This window comes from Camelus ferus, chromosome 4, assembly GCF_009834535.1.
Source record: "Camelus ferus isolate YT-003-E chromosome 4, BCGSAC_Cfer_1.0, whole genome shotgun sequence".
Classification (NCBI taxonomy): domain Eukaryota; kingdom Metazoa; phylum Chordata; class Mammalia; order Artiodactyla; family Camelidae; genus Camelus; species Camelus ferus.
The window spans coordinates 67,528,919-67,546,443 of NC_045699.1; the positions used below are offsets into that span (position 1 = coordinate 67,528,919).

Genomic DNA, 17,525 nt, shown 5'->3' on the forward strand with positions numbered 1-17,525 from the left:
TCAGCCTTATAGACCTTCCCTGAGTACCAGAGGGCAGATTCAAACAGTTGCTAATCAGGGAAGTGAGGGAATACAGAAATAAAGGAGGAGCAGTCAAGAAACTATAGTGCAGTGCTGGGGCAGGTCCCGCTTCCTTCTCAAGGAATATACATCACAATATATGTTGAGTTCTGCAGGAACTAAGGCCCTTACTCTGGTGGAGGATGGTAACTTCAGATACCAGAGTCCTGAAACACTGCCTGTTACCACCAACCAATCAGAAGAAAGTCACATCCTGCAACCCTCACCCCAAATATTGCTTATAAAAACCTCTCCCCTGAAACTACTGGGGAGTCAGGTTTCTGAGCATCAACTACCCCGTTTTCCATGCTCGGCCCTGCAATAAACCTTTCTCTGTTCCAAACTCTGATGTTTCAGTTTGGCGCACAAACTTGTGTTTGGTAACATGTCTTCTCCCTCAAGGCCAGTTAAATCCTCCTCCCCAGACTTTAGCCCAGAACTTCCTCAGGTTGGAAGCCCTTCCCTGCAGCAGCCCTGCTAGGTCAGGCCCCTTTAACAGAGACCTTTATTGAGCTGTATTCCTCCTGCCCTTCAGTGCACTTCATTGCTCTGCAAAATTGGTAATTGTATATTGATTAGTGAGATTACTCAATTAATGTTTTTCCCTCTAGCCTGTAAACTCCGTGCTTGATAGCAGGGATCCTGGACTGTCTCCCTCACCTGCATATCCTTAGCATAGGACCTGGCGCCACAGCAGCAGGTGCATGGTAAGGATTGAATGAATGAACAAATGCAGATATTCTGGGAGGGTCAAGCAGGGCGGCGTGGCTGGGAAGCCAGCCAGGATTAAACTTGGCTCCTGTGCTGATGGAGCCAACTTGCTCTTTGCTGTAAAACAGGTTCTCACAAAGACTTAAAGTCAAGTGGGCAGTGCAACGCTGCACAGTGCAAGGGGTCCATGTAGGAACCGGCTTCACTTGCGAACTGGGGGCTTGGGGTTTCTGCAGGTACTAAGGGCACAGTGGAGAAAGTGCATTGACTTGCGAGTCTGGAGGTTTGGCTTCTAGCTGTACCTTTGCCTGACACCCTCTTTAGCCCCAGTTTGTCTGTAAAATGATGGAATTGGACTCTTGTGCCTCAGATAAGTTGTGAGGCAGGGGCTTCCATAGATTTGCTTTTTCTTACGGCTGGAAAAGTAGCCCAATGTCAAGAATCAGAGGTGAGACTCTCCTCAGAGAGTTACAGGAATAATCCCAAGGGTGCAGTCCTGGGAATGGGAACACCACCTGAAGCAGATACACTGAGTTGGGGCAGTGTAGTGTAGACCCCAATGAGATTGAGCTGCGTTGCTCGCAAAGGCCACTGGCAGTAGCTGACTCTTCATTTGTCCTGAAGTCATGATCTGAGCTCACTTTGGTTTCTTCCAATTATAACTCATACCATTGGCCAAGCCCGCCTGGCTTCAGGGATGTCTGTGATGTCCTTTACAATGTCTGCAGCCACCAATCCCCGGAACATTTCCTTAAAAAACCCGTCAAGCCTCAATGACTCATAATTAAATATCTCTGATGTTTTCCTTTTACTCTGCAAGGCAGGCCTAGCTTGCATGATTTTTGTCAGCAAACAGGGCTCAAGACTTTTAGAACTTATAGAATAAATGGCAGAAAGAGGCCACCTTGAAGGAAACCAGTGTTGCAGAACACCTCAGCTTGGGGCAGTGCCATGGAGCCCTCACTGGGTGATTGCTGTGCTGTGCTTGGCGAAAGGTGCACGTTAAAGCTTGCTGATCTGGCTTTCAATGGTTAAGAATGTGCTATTATTCTAGAGTGGCAGTGGGGGAGGTGTATGTTTATGTTAACAGTGATTATAATGCAGTCACCCACTGGGCAACCTGCCTAAGTCTGCAGGGCCAGAGCTGCCTCTATTTCCAACACTGAGATGCAAACAGGTGCCCTGCCCTTCATCTTTCAAAGGTCTCACTAGGGCTTCTCTTGTTCCGGCCTCTGCCTTAATGGAGCTTGGGTCTAATCAGTGTGGCTGGGCCTCTAGGGGCTAGTCTAGCCACATCCCCCAGCTTGGTGTTGCTGCTGGTCTTGTCACCCCTCAGGCAAGGCAGACAAGCTGGCCTCGGCTTTGCTGCGGAGGCAGTGAGGTCCTGTCACTCAGAACATGTCTTCATCCCTTTTGGCCTCAGCTATGGCACTCTGATCAACCCTTGGGCATTATTCTTTGTGTCCAAGAATTGTGACACAAGATTTGCCCTGTTGTCCTTCCTTGGGCTCCCCTGCCCCTAGCAGGGGCCATGCGTAGCCCAGGCCTCTGAGCTAGAATAGATCCTGCAAGTTTGCTTGCACCACCTTCAGGTACCGTAGGGGTGTGTGTGTGTTCTGTAAAATGTGCAAAGCAGAGGATAAATCATTTTGAATTCCACCCCCTTCCCCAGAGTGCTCAGCATGGAAGGGAAAGACCCTGTGCTCTCATAAGACTGGGCAGGACCCTCCTAAGCCATCTCCTCCCTGCCTCCCAGTCCTTGGACTTCTACACTGGTCCATGTGAATAATCTCCAGTTTCTACTTGCTTGTGAAATCTGGCTGCCTCCCAAGAGACTCTGCTTTGACAGCCTTCCATGATATAAAGTCCTTCCTTACCTTGAGCCCCAAACCTGCCTCCCTGGAGTTGGACCCTTGGCTCTCTGTTCTATTGTACAGGACCACGATGTGCTTTAAATACTCAAGGACACCATTCTGACTCCCTCCAGCCCTGTCTTTGGCTGGAGGGAGTCAGAATTCTCTAGGCTGAATGTGACACTGGGCTATTTTCTCTAGAGTCTAGGCCACGGAGACATCCTTCCTTTTTCTATCTGCCTCTCCCTCCACTTTGGGGCTTTAACAAACATTATTATGACACATGTTTCCAACAGAATTTTGTTGGAACTGAGGTGGTGGAATCCATAACTTGGAAGAACACATCTTTGGCAAAAAAACTGCTTTTGTGTGACTGTTATTTTAACTAGCTTGTCTCTGCCAGACGTTCCATTCATCACACATCTGGGTCCCTGGAGCTATTTTCTGTTGTTTTTTTTTGTTTGTTTACCCCTCGCCTCCTTCGCCATCTCCCTTTATTTCTCCAAATATTAACTCGAGAATCAAAAGCCACCTTTAATTTTGGAGATCTGGGCTCTGAGACTGGACTTTTGCATCTGAATTTCCTCGGAGGCCTTACATCAACCCATTTGAGAGCTTCCTCTCCCTGTGATCATGGATTCTCCTGGGTGCTCAGGTTTTCTGAACCTCACAGTGCTCTGAGTGCTCTGACTGCTCTGACTCAGCCAGGTAAGGGGATTCCTATCCTGCGTGTATCATCCTTGCAGAGAGAAGGCACGGGGGCCAGTGGCTGGCTTCAAACCCTTCCTCTTTGCCATTTCAACACGACTGCATCCCCTACCAGGGTCTCTCTCACCTCTTCCTGCCCGCTGGCCCCTGGCCAGGCTGGTGGCAAAACAGGAATGCTACAGGTGTTCAGTAACTAACTTCCAACTGCAGTCAGGGGCTGGCCAAATGCAGGCTTTGTGAGGACTAGAGACTTCCACCCTGAAGGTCAGCCCAGCCCTTCTCTACCTACAATTTTACTTGTGAAATGTTTCCCTTTATAAAGTGTCAGGTGCTATCTGGATATAATGGTCTAAGCCCAGATGGAAAGGACTCCTGGGGGCTCAGTGTGGACAGCTGAGGCTTCCAGTCTCACTGATTCCCCCCAGAGAGCCAGCGACAGGGCCTGGTAACCCTGAGAACTCTAGAGGGCAGAGGACCAAGGACAGGGTATTGTGCAAATGGGATTTGTCCTGGGCACTGAGATGACCACTCTCTCGGGCTTTACATGGCAGAACTCAGGTGGCCTGACCTGAGTAATTTCAGGACACCACTCCCTCCTACTGTGTCTGAGGAGGATTACATTGGCACGAGCCTTTGCCAGCCCTGGTGCACTGTGGAAAAGCATTGAAATGCTGCTAGTTTTGCATTAGATATAAATTGCATTCACTGGCTGGGGCCAGAGGACACATCCTGTAAGTAGAGACCTCAGCTTTAGGGCTAAAACTGCCTGTGACTAGTTTTGAGTTCCCTTGAGAACTTATATCCTGCTGGAGAGAGAAGGACCAGGAGAGACCCATTCTGAGGGAAGAGGCCAACAAAGCAAAGAGGGGGCAAGAGCATGAAGCAAAATTCACATAAATTAAATAGTTAATTGTAGAAAAATGAAACCATGAAAGAACTAGTTAAAAAAAAAAGGAGGTGCTGGCTTATTTGCTTTTGCAGTGGGGAAGATCTTTTAAAGGAGAAGACCAAAAAGAAAAAATCCTAAGGGGGAAAATAGGTTTGACTATATACAACATAAAATACGTTTAGTAAAAGAAAAACAACAAAATAAAAAAAAACTCAATATAAGTTTAGAAAAAAACTTTTGCAACAGATAGAACAGGAGCTTTTTAAAATGCATAAGAAAAAGATGAATAGTTCAATTTTAAAAAGGGAAAGGACTTAAAGAATAAATCCCCAAAAGTAGGGGTTGGGGAGGGATAAATTAGGAGTTTGGGATTAACATATACACACTGCTATATATAAAATAGGTAAACAACAAGGACCTGCTATATAGCACAGGGAACCACATTCAGTATCTTGTAATAACCTATAGTGGAAAAGAATCTGAAAAAGAATAGATAGATGTATATATGTAACTGAATCACTTTGCTATACACCTGAAACTAATACAACACTGTAAATGAACCATACTTCAATTAAAAAGAAAAATGGTTAAAAAAAAATTTCAATGGCTAAAAAAAGAAGTAATCAATCTCCAGAGGAAATATTCAAGGCTAATAAGTACATGAGAAAGATACTTTATTGCTGCAGAAAGCAATCAAAGCAATTATTAGAAAAACCATTTTTCTATTTATTTGGTTGGCAGTACCTAGCATTGATGAGGGTGGGGAGAAATTGGATACTCACACTCTGATATTGAGAATATAAGGATAGAATATCTGTAGAAGGTAGACTGGTACCACGTTTCAGAATTTTAAAAATGCATATTCCCTTTGATACAGTGGTACTATATTCATGAATTTAACCTAAAAAGATAGTCTAACAAATAACAAAAGGCATACAAATTTATTCATCCCAGTTTTGATTATAATATTGACAAGTTTTAAGCCCTTATAATATCCATCAGTAAATCTGATACAGTCCTACAATGCTATTAAGGGAACCATTTAAAATGATGATATAAAAAGTAAAATGAAATAAAACAAAATGATGATATAAAGATGTAAAACCTTTACGGCATGCAGAAATACCCACGACCTGTTGCTGAGTGGGAGAAAGCAACCTACAAAAGAGCGTATGTTGTGTGAGACTACTTAGGTTAAAGTATACATGTATAATATATACAGCATGTGATATTACATTACATAATAACATGAACATAATGACCTCTGTATTTAATACCCCTAGATCTCTGTACTTATTGAACAAGATCATGTATTTAATGAGATGAAATATAGTAAATGCTTTATGAATGCTAGCAATTAGGCGATGAGGGTGGGTAGGGTAGTTGGAGCCAGATGTTCAGGTATATTTTATTTCAAGCTAAGAAATTTGGATTTTACCCTGTGGCCATAGGGAGGCAGTATAACTCAACTCAATGAATACTTAAATGGAGTGTCTACTATAGAAATGCCTAGGTTGGAAAGGCTTTTTCATAGAGAACACTGCTGGAGAGTGAGGTTTGTATCCAGGGAAGGTCAACCAGTTGGCTTCCAGGGTAGATAGCCTTGGGGACTTCACCAGGGTCTGGGGCCAGCCCTCAGCCTGCTCCACCTAGAAACCTGACTTTGGAACACGGGGAAAGTGGGTCTGAAGCTACCACTGACTGAACAGTCACTCAGTGTAAAGACTGATGTCTAGAATTAGAATGCCACTATATTATATTTCAATGAGACATGAGCAGTATGCTAAAATGTGACATGCTTAGCACACTAATTTTCAACAGACCTATGTAGTAAACCATTACTACTACTGGATGTACCAGTCAATGATGGTACAATAAATGGTTGCCATTTATTAAACGTTTACTAGGTGCCGGACAATATATTAAGCACCATTCATGCATTATTTCCTTGAGTCCTCAGAATGACTTTGTGAGGTTGGTACTATCCACTAAGGTTTTTTGTTTGTTTGTTTGTTTGTTTGTTTGTTTGTTTGTTTTGTTTTGTTTTTTAACACCTCCATTTCCTAATACTGGAGCACTGAGTCACCATGTGACTGAGCTGCTCATGAAGGACTGGGTATTATCTGGTCCACCAAGCCATAAGGTTGGGTATGGACAGCAGCAATCCACCATCAAGGAGAAATGGTTTATAAGACATCAAATTTCAAAATGTCCAGAAGGCACTGTTTGTACATTGTATGAATAGGGGACTACATACCCATAACATCTGCTTCTGCTGTATGGTTTCCTCTGCCTCAATCTAAACTTAGAGCCTCAATCTCCACCTGTGCTGCCACCTAGTAGAAATGGACTGGTGAAAGATCTCAGCCCCATGCAAGACTATTTCTAAAAGATGGAGTAGAGAAAAATCCTCCCAGTGGACAATGCATTTGGTTGTCCACTTTGTGTGGACTGAGAGATGACCAGAAGTGCAGGTGTGCATAGGATTCATGGGCAGTGGCTAGTGGTTTGGGTAGATGGTCAGGGATTTGGAAAGAAAAGGATTGGAAGAGGGTCACAAGAGGTCTTTGGGAAGAGATACGTGGGTCGACCTCTCAGAATGCTCCCAGAGTGTGAAGATATTTATTTGTATTAGTTATCTATTGCTACATAACAAACCATCCCAAAACTTAGTGCCTTAAAACAATAGCCAGTTCATTTTCTCATGATTCTGTGGATCAGCTTCCTTGGACTTTTTTCTGAACTTTTAGGTTCTGATATTCCAGAATCTTCTGTGATATTGTGATATATAGTTGGTCTTCATCTATGGCTCCTGCCTTACAGCTTCCTAAACCCTTAGAAGTTTCTAAGCAATTAGAGCAATGGTAACGTCTTTTGTTAAAATATTTGGTATCTTGTCCTTAGTTCCTAGAAAAAAAGTGCTTCAGAGCCATAAAGGTGAAATGGGTATCTTATTATTCATAACAAGCCCCTTTCAACCACAACTATGTTAATGAGGTGACTTTTGGGAATCCCCCAAAGATGGGGGGGCAAGGCTGGTTGCCAGGGGAACCAATGAGTAGAGGGTTGGAACTTTTAATCCCACCCCTATGACCTCTGGGGAGGAAAGAAGGGCTAGAAGCTGAACCAATCACCAATGGCCAATGATTTAATCAATTGTGCTGATGCAATGAGGCCTTCATAAAAACCCAGAAAGATGGGGTTCAGAGGGCTTCCAGGTTGGTGAACTAGAATACTTCATGTGCCTCCATACCAGGCCCCAAACTCTGGGAGACAGAAGTTCCACTGTGCAGGTCCCTGCCCTGTGTATCTCTTCATCTGGCTATTGATTCCTATCCTATAATATCTTTTGTAATAAACTGGTAATCTAGTGAGTTAACCGGTTTCTTGTGTTCTTGTGAGCTGCTCTAGCAAATTAATCAAACCTAAAGATGGAAACAACCTAAATGTCCATCAACAGATGACTGGATAAAGAAGTTGTGGTGTATATATATATACACACATACACAATGGAGTACTACTCAGCCATAAAAAAGAATAAAATAATGCCATTTGCAGCAACATGGATGGACCTGGAGACTGTCATTTTAAGTGAAGTAAGACAGAAAAAGAAAGAAAAATACCATACGATATCACTTATATGTGGAATCTAAAAAAAAAAAAAAAAAAAAGACAAACGAAATTATCTATAGAACAGAAACAGATTCACAGACATAGAAAACAAACATTGTGACCAGTGGGGAAAGCGGGTGGGACGGGGTAAATTGGGAGTTCAAGATTTGCAGATGCTAACTAATATATATAAAATAGATAAACAACAAGTTCATACTGTATAGCACAGGGAACTATATTCAATATCTTATAGTAACTTATGGTGAAAACAATATGAAAATGAATATATGTATGTTCATGTATGATTGAAGCATTGTGCTGTACACCAAAAATTGATACAACCTTGTAAACTGACTATACTTCCATAAAAATACATATATATACACAGAAAAAAAAAAAACCTGAAGAGGGGTTTGTGGGGACCTCTGATTTATAGCCAGTTAGTCAGGATCAGGAAACAACCTGGATTTGTGATTGGTGGCTGAAGTCGGGGCATTCTTGTGGGACTGAGCCCTTAGCCTTTGGAATTTGAAGCTATCTCCAGATAGATGGTATCAGAATTGAGCTGGATTGTACAACATACCCAGATGATGGTGAAGAGTTGCTGGTTGGTGTGGAGAAAACCACGCCCCCTCCTACTACCTAGGCTGTTGCCCCAGAATCATACCCCTGCCCCTTGCTCAAATGGAAAACAATTGCTCTTATCTAAGTTTCAGGAGAAAGCTGCAAAAAGGAAAATAAGAACTGGTTAGAACCAAGCAGGCCCAACATTTGACTTCCAGTAGATTCTGAGCCTCATTATATGCTCATGGTAATGCATCAGCTAAAAGGCACACCCACCAGCGCATGACAGTTGATGACTGCCATACAACAATCAGAAAAGCCCATACAAGGACTGAAAAGGAGTGTTGCATCAGTTCCAAGCCATACCCCTGTTCTCAGATAAGTCATGACTAGTCCTCCCACTCTTTCCAATTCCCTTCTTTTTACCTCAACTTTCTTATATATATGGTATCTCTGCCCAAATTGAGTTGAGAAGTTGATTTGCAAACTAGGTTCCTGGTTCTCCATTCTCTGGCCATTGAATAAAGCTTGTGCTGTTCCAGACTTAGCATCGGTTTTGTTATAAGCTTGTGAATCAGAGCAGAAAAAGAACCTCTCTGGCCAAGGTGTCTTGTCCTGGGATAGGACCCTGGTACAGGTCCAGTTGAGACTGATTCAGTAACACTCCCAAACAGTGGAATTGGTGATCAGAACCTAAACATTCCTTTGTCCCTTCAGCCCTGAGAACAGAACAGGAGCCGCTTCCTTCCATCATTACATGTTTCTTCGGGGTAATAAGGTCCTTACATTGCATAAGAAATGACATAATATTATTTGAAGATAGACTCTGATTAATTAAAGATGTATATTGTAAACTTTAGGGCAACCAGTAACATTTTTGAGATCATTTTCCCATTTTAAAATTGGGTTTAAAATAACTTTTTGATGTCTTACAGAAGAATTTATATTCATTGAAGAGAACTTTGAATCTATGCATGAGCATACTGAAAATAAGACATGCCATTTAGCAAGCTTATATTACAAGCACTGTGCTGAACCTCCATGCTTGCCCTACATCACAAAGATAGAAATAACAATAGCTAATGTTTACTGAGCTCCTGTTAGGTATCAGGCCTTCCTCCATATGTCATCTCATCTAATCCAGCAGCCTTTCTAAAGAGGGTGCTATTTTCAGCATACTCATTTTTCAGTAAAGAAAATGAGGCATAGAGATGTTAAGTAACTTGCTTAAGTGCACACAGCTTGCTGGTGGCACAATCAGAGTTTGGACTCTGGCAGTCAAAAGTCCCCAACTTTTGCACTCAATCCCCACCCTGTGAATTTCTGAATCCAGAGGGTCTGAGCAGAAGGAACCATTGCATCACAGTGTCTCTTGTTCTCTTCAAGTAAAATAGCAAAGTATCATCTTTGATGATTATTCTTTTCTTAATGCAACATGGCGGAAATTTCCTTCAGAGATACTGGAAGAATGAGAAATGGTTTATTTTCATGGACTCTATTTCTTTTTTAAGAAAGAACCGTTGATTTTATTTATTTATTTAAAGTTAAAACGTAGTTAATGGATGTATTGATAACTTTAAACATCCCTGACCATTAAAATTTTTTTAAAATTTCTTTTTGTTTGTTTTTCTCTTCTTTCGTAAGCTTTGGGAAACACAGCAACCAAATCTTTCTGTACTCTGATGTTACTGCAAAATGAATTTGAAGATTGTCAAAATGACGTTCCACTTGTCTAATGTGTCCAAGAATCATTCAGAGTAAGGCAGGACATAGGGCCTCCTTTCTGTGGGAGGCAGAACAGAGATTTTTCTGTGGTTCTTCCAGGGCCTCACAGAACTGCTTTCGACTGTCTTTGCAACTTACTGTCTCTGCGACTTTAATCAAATGACTTAACCTTTCTGCTCACCTCATCGTGCGTGGCACAGAGTAAAGGATCTGGGAGCAGAGAGACAAGAGACAACCTCATTTCCCTGCTTTGCACTGCTGTGGTCTTGGGCAAGTCCCTTCCCCTTGAGGGGCTTAATTTTGCCCGGCTGTAAAAGAAACGGTTTGGACCCAAGGCTCTCTGAGGTTTCTTCTGGCTCTGACGTTCTATGTTCTGTGCCTACCTCCGAGTTGTAAAGAATGGGCATTAAGGTGATGTTTCTTACAAAACCATTTTTTGTTGAAAACGAATAAATCCCAGGTGGAGGTTTCGAGGGGAAATTGAGGCCTGAAAGGATGTATAGGGAGTAAGATGCGCTGCCATTTCTAGGAAGGAGATGGGCGTGGCAGGGCGCTGAGGTGGGTGTGCAAGCAGCCGAGCATCCTTGCAGGCGGAGAGGGCGTCTGAGGGCTACAGTGGAGGCCGAGGACAGGGAGGACCTGGTCTGCAGCGGCTGCGCACTAGCGCGCCCAGCCGGTCTATTTGCGTGTCTCCGCCTCTGCGACGAGCTGGTTGGGCGGGCTGGTAAGGCGCCGCGCGCCGATTGGCTAGGTGGCCCGCCGCTCAGACCCAGGAGCGGACGGTTCCTACTGCGGCTGGGCACCGGCTTCGCTCCCCCGTCGGCCCGCGCTCCAGCTGCGCCCGGCCTGGCCCTGGCCCGGCTCGGCCCGGCCCTGGCCTCCAAGCGAAGGCGCCGCTGCCGCCTGGGCCGCTCCCAGGGCCATGAGGAGGCGGCGGCAGCCACTGCGGCCCGCGTCAAGGTGACCGGCCGGGACTGCGGCGGCAACGAGAGCAGGCGGTGAGAGGAGAGGCCGGCGGGGCGGGGCGGGGCGGAGCCGTGAGGGCCGGGCCGGAGAGAGCTGCAGGTGCGGAAGGCGGGACCCCGAGGGGCCGCTGGGCCGGGGAGGGGCCTTGGGGCGGGGGGCGGGGGACGGGAGGCGGGGCCGGGGCCGGGGGGACGGGGGTTGTGTCCAGTAGGTCTGCTAGCATGGGGGCCTGGCCGGGGGCTTTAGGTGCGTGGTGGGGGTGGGGGTTTTGGTATGGAGAACAGCGGGTGTGGGGGTGGAGATAGGGAAAGGCCGCAGGTGCAGGGGGCGGGGCGGGAGGAGGCAGTTGGGAGGGGCCGAGGGGGCTGCAGGTGCGAGGGGGCGGAGCCTGGTGGGACCTCAGGTTTGCCAGGGGGAGGGGGCTGCGAGATGAAGCCAAAGCCGCTGGAGAGGCCGGGCCTGAGGAAACCACAGGTGCAAAGGGCGGGACTAGGGAGACCTGCAGGGGCGGGGGGCGGGGCCCTGAGTGGCTGCAGGTCCGGAAGCGGGGCCCAGGTGAGAAGCGAGCCGAGGGTGAGTGGTCGCGGGAGAAGAGATAGCCACCCTCTCCGCTGTCCAGGGTGTTTGAGTGGGAGCAGGAGCTTTGGGCTCTCTGAGGATTCTGGAGGCTTCGAGGGTTGCGGCTGGGCCCGAAGGGCTGGCTAGGCCTGCGTGTGTCTCTGCTGAGTCGGACTTGGGTCTCAGCTGTCCTGGTTACTAGGCCGGGGACTTCTCGTACCACGCCGTGCCCTTAAGTGGGGCGTACCGTTTTTCAGTCTTAGAGGCTTGTCCTGTTGCAGGGGGCATGCCTAGACTGGAAGGCGGTTGGCCTTCATTCCATCAGCTGTTGAGAAATGTGTGTACCTGAGGAGTAGTTAGTGTGAAGCTGGAAGGGCTCTGGCTTGCTGGCTTCTGGTACCAGATGCTGTGGCAAATCTTAACAGTGGTGGTCTCCAAAAGACTGAAAAGGCAGCCTGGTGAGGGGAAGAAGAGGAATGACGGTTCAGAAGCTTTTGCCTCTGTGTTACCTGGGAGAGTCTTTCACCTGTCTGAGCTTTGTTTCTTTGTGAAGTGAGCATCATGATACCTGCCTTGCGAGGCTAGGATGGAACAGTGCTTACTGTTTATATCCTTAGGTAAAGTTCTGGGTCTGCTGCTTCTGTTCCCGTGGGCAGCTTGCACTTGGAGACTGAGGGTCTAAAAAAGAGGGGATTTCTGATCATTAGACCATTTTGTTGTTTGAGTTTGGGATGAGGTTTGTGGTGGGACTCATTCCTGTCTCGGATGGTGACTGCTCCTCCCAGTGAGGCCAGCGGGAGCTGTGGTAGGGAGCAAAGGCAGATGAAAAGCACAGGAACATTTAATTGCTGACCTTTAGACCCCAACCCCAGTAAGGACTCTGAACTGGAGCATGAGACTTAGACTTGAGCTTATAGAATTTCCCCTCCCCATCCAAGTATGAACATTGATTTTACCATGTTCCAGAAGGAAGACTTCCTCCTATTTGGAAGAGTGTCCCATGCCCATGTGTGTGACCTTGCTTTGGAAGTGTCCCATTTCCACATGTGAGATCTTGCGTTGTGCAGTACCTCTGGTCACTAGCAGTGTGACCAGTCTGAACTGTCATTCCTTCTACCTGTGTTGCATGGATGAAAGAGAAGGCATGAGGAGGCTTCTCCTGTGCTGGCCTGCATTTTTCTTTACTTTAGAAGCTATAGGACTTTTGAGGGCCAACCACTGTGATGCTGGCCTCTCTCACTACCACTTGGTGTGGTGATGACCCAGTGGCATCATGGAGATGGCATCTCAGGGATGGGTTCTTACTGGGGCCTATGCTTGTGTGAGTTGTCCCATTATGTCTGGGCAGAAATTATGTAAATAGCTCTCAGAGATTGCTGGACTCTGAGTAAGCATCATGCTCTGTGGGTTAAAAGGAAAGCCCAGACTTGGCACACAAGAGCTAGAAAATGTGTTGGATAATGAGGGGATTGGCTCTTTGATTGGCGTAATTGGAGTGACAACATCCAGGGTTGAGAGAGAAGCTTCATTAATGGAAAATATTGCATCCAGGGCTCTTGATATGGCTTCAGTCTACCTTTTAAAATTGATTTTCCTTTTCAGCATGGAGGGTGAGTTCTGGCTTGAAAGTCAGACAGATCTGCATCTGAAGCCTCATACACCAGTTTCTTAGCTTCTCAGAGCTTTGGCCTCCTTATTAGTAAAACAATGATAATCATGCCCACCTTGACAGGTTGTTATGAAGTATAAATGTGAAAAGATACGTGAAAGCACCTGACATATTAGGCACTCAGTGTAAGGGTCTGTCTCTGCCACACCTTGCCAACCTGTCTTTCAACACAGTGAAACAACGTGTCGCATGTAAGGAGAGCAGGGTTGGTAATTTTGAGGCCTTCACTTCTTATGTAACCTTGGTCAGAGCTCTTCCCCTCTCCAGGCCTTCACTGAGTGAGGATGGGGTTAGAATATGTGAGCATGAGGAATGATCAATGACACTGACATTCTGAACAGCATGCTGTCATGTTTTCCTGAAAGGCAGGAGGGAGGAAACTAATGACCTGTTGTTTAGTTCTTTTAAAAATACCTGTTGAGCACTTTGCCTCGCACTTAGTAGATCCTCATTAAATATTTGTCCAAGGGACAGATGAAGGACTTTCGAAGAAGATGTGGCAAATTGTCCCTGCTGCTTATATATTTGTTGTATCTGTACCTTCAAAGTGCATTTTATTTATTGCAGAAAAAAAATGTTGCAACAACTTTATTGTAAAATTAGTGAACCTCAGCATGAAAGACAAAAGTAGTTTCACAGTCCTGTTTCACCACAAATTAAGTTCACCCTGTTTTTCATAAACATAAGATTTTTTTTCCTGGTTGCAATTATATATGTATGTGAGCATTTGGGAAAGGCCTGGCAATAAGTGGTTTATTTAAATGGTGTTTTTGTCTTACTTTTTTAAGAAGTAAAAAAAAAGTCACACATGGATTTTTTTTTAAAGGCAAGTGGTTCAAGGGGGACAAATTGTAAAGTGTCTTTCTTACCTCAATCTGCCAGTTCCCAGTCTTCTCCCTAGTGGCAACCGCTATTGCCATATTCTCATTTATTTTTTCTCTTACACAAAGAATAACGTTCTATACATACTCTTGCTCCTGCATTTATCTACTTGATCTATTTTGGAAATTGTTCCAAAAGTGGAAAACGTTCCAATTGATACATGTAATTCCTCCTTAATAAATGTTTTTGACTGATATTTTAAGCACAATTTTGTATTTCTACTCCACACCCGACCCTCCGCCGCCATCATGTTTACTCAGTAATGGTTAGTGGTCATTGTTTGGAAGACTAACAAGAGACAGTCCTTGTTTTCGTCTAGGGAAGAAGTGGCTTTGGTTCCAGTTAACAATAGACTAAAGGGCACTCCGTGTATCTGGATGCAAGGCACACACAGAAGGAGAAAGGAAAAGGGATTTGTTCACTAGGAATTGAAAACTGATTTTCCATTCAGCTCATGATTCAAAGTCCACCTCTGTCACTAGCGTATGACTTGGGGCAATTTACCTAATCTTTCTGAGTTTCAGTTTCCTTATCTGTAAAATGGATGGTGATAATAGGATCTGCCTTTTGGGGTTTTTGTGTAGAAGAAATGAGATCGTGTATGCAAGGTACTTGCAGTAATAGGTCATGGTAGACGCTCAAGAAGGGGTAGCTTCTTTGTTATTAATACTCTAAAGTAGACTTTTAAAAATCATTTGTTAGCAGATATTTACTGGGCATTTGAGGGTGAGCCATGGAGAATACCCAAAGTCCTTGCCCTCGAGATGCTCACGTGGTGTGTGGGGGGACAGGCACACAAGTTGCTGATTACAGAACAGAGCCCAGTGGTGGGGAGGTGAACAGTATGGATGTTATGGAGGCAGGAAACAACTTCTCCCTCAGTGATTTGGGAACGGCCTCCCAGTTCAGCTTTTTCCTCCTTTGTGAAACCTACTCAATTCTTCTACAAGTGACCACTCCCATCTGTGCTCCCTTGTCTTTTGTCATGTGCGTACCTTGATCGGAGCATGCACCTTGCTATTGCATGCATTATTCTATGCCTGTGTCTCTTCCCTGCACAGGGAAAGTCTCCTACTTTCTTTGCTTCTGAGTCTCCAGGGTAGGTTCTTGGTAGACATTGTGATGCGCCACTGCTCAGACAAGTCATGCTGACAAACGTTGGCAAACTCAGGTCTTTGGTGAAACCCAGACTCTGGACTCTGTTACTTCATTCCCCAAGTATCTGAGTTGCTGGCTGAGACACGCGTGTGCTGTGCCATGTACAAGCTGTAGGCTTTGGGTCTGGCTGGTGATACTTGTCCTACAAAGTCTTAGGGATGAGAGAGGGAAGAAGTGTTTGCTCCAGTTGCTCCAGGACAAGATGGGGAAGAGAAAGAAGGGCCAGTCTGAAAATGAACTGCTCATGCCTGCTGAAGCCCACTTCTCCCTTCCTCAGAAATGTGGCTGCCGACCATTCCTTGGAGGTGACCTTGGCCCCAGGGAGCTGAGTAGGTGTTCTGTAGATTCTGACCAAGGATGGGGGAGATTTGGTTGGATTGGCTTCTGTGGGGGACATCCTGGGGCATTTCTGGGGCCACTTTCTTACAAGGAGAGGAGGTTTCACCTCCTTCACGTGGGCTTTCACCCACCAGCCTTGCTGTGCCCCTGCTTTGGGCTAAACCCTTTGCTGGGTGCTGGACACATGGAGATGAAGGAGTTCCATCCTGCCCTTGGGGAGCTGACGGTCAGCGGAGGAGTCATACACAAGCAGAATGTGGCCAGTAGGGGATTGGCGGTGACAGAAGACCTCGAGGGAAGCAGCCAGGCAGATTCAGGCTCTGGAGCTAGGCAGACCTAGGCTCTAATCCTGGCTCTTCCACACACACCTTTGTGACCTTAGGCAAGTGTCTTCCCCCTCAGAGTCTCAGTTACCTGCTTTATAAAATGAGGATTGTAGTGTTAGCTAACTGGGGGCTGTTGTTGAAGATTCAGTGAAATAACGCCATGGACTGTTGAGCAGAGTGCCTGATGGGAAGCTGATGCTCACAACATGCTTGGTGCTTAATTATCTTTGGTGCTGGGGGAGCACTGGGAAGTATGTGTTTGGCTTTTTCTCCAGGTTCTAGTGTGGTGGTGAAGGTGATGGCCAAGGTGTCTGAGAAACCAGCTCTGAAGTCACAAAGTGCTCAGAAAGTCCTTGGGACATTCCTTACAGGTCCACAAATGTTTTCTCCCCTTTTTTTGCACACGCTTTTCTTAAGGTGGGTTCTAGCCGGGCACTCCTGAGTGCCTTCTTTGATCACCGGCACTGAACAATTCCATGACTTTTCCCCAAAGGGAGACATGAGTCAGGCTTATCCCACCTGCACTTACTGAGAGAAGCAGAGACCAGGAAGACCTGGGGAGGCACATCCTTCCCTAGTTTTTCTGCAGAGCTTTCAAATCCAGAGCTTCGTATTCCTTGAACGAGATTTATCTCCTGAGCACCAGAGAGGCAGATAGGACTGCACTTACAGTGGACTCTGGAGTCGGGTTGATGCAGGTTTGTATCCTGACTCCACCACTCACAAGCCCTTTGGCTTCGGGAGGGTGACCACTCCTCTGTTTTCCTCATCAGTACTGGAATGTATAGTACTTAACTCCATTTGCTTCTTACAGGACTTCAAGGAGATGATGAGGAATGGGGCTTAGCATAGTGCTTGCACACCATGAGGGCCCAGTCAGCGTGAGCTGGAATAATGTTCTCTTAACACACATTAAGAAGGTTGGAACTTATGTGAGTTATTGCACAAGGAACGTGTTAAAACTCAGATGTCCTTGGTGCTGGGGGCTAGCCGAAGCACGCAGGGCAGTAGGCAGAGCTTGGCCTGCATGGGGACTGCACCTGTGAGCCTTGACTCCCACAAAAGCAGCAGGTACTGGTGATGGGGAGGGAGAGGCACCCCGAGGGTGTGCCCTGCCTCAGACCCGTCCAGGATCTGAAGGCTAGTTTTCCAGGTTCTTTCTATTTCATTGTTGTCTGATTCCATGTAAATAATGGGTCTTTATATGAAGTAATATGACATTATACTTTCCCTGTTTAGGATTTAAATATTTTTTATTATCAGATTTTATTTTAAGGTTAAGGCAGTTATTTGAGTAATCAGAAGAAAATGTAAATGTTTGGCCTCAATAGTCAAAGGTTTCTTTGAAAATCATCTTATTAGAGACAAAAGAAAGAGTAATGAATATAATTAAATTTGTATTTATTGGATATAATAATTCTCACCCACTCTTGTATAAGCTTGATAAGTAGGTCAAGGGAAATCTGTGCTTTTGATACATTTCTGAGTAATTAAATATTTATGGA

The 17,525-nt window shown here is 45.4% G+C and overlaps 1 protein-coding gene across 12 annotated transcripts in view; it reads left to right on the forward strand.

The window, feature by feature from the left end:
- The first annotated feature begins 3,160 nt into the window (after positions 1 to 3,160).
- RALGPS1 (Ral GEF with PH domain and SH3 binding motif 1) overlaps positions 3,161 to 17,525 on the forward strand; it is a 269,898-nt gene continuing 255,533 nt past the window's right edge. For 4 of the 12 annotated variants that reach the window (XM_032478475.1, XM_032478477.1, XM_032478478.1 and 1 more), the window contains exon 1: positions 10,873 to 11,120. The gene's annotated coding sequence lies outside the window, so the exon portion shown is untranslated. Of the gene's footprint in view, positions 3,333 to 10,871; positions 11,188 to 17,525 lie in introns of those variants that run through there. The other 8 variants (XM_032478470.1, XM_032478469.1, XM_032478474.1 and 5 more) reach the window with 4 other exon arrangements.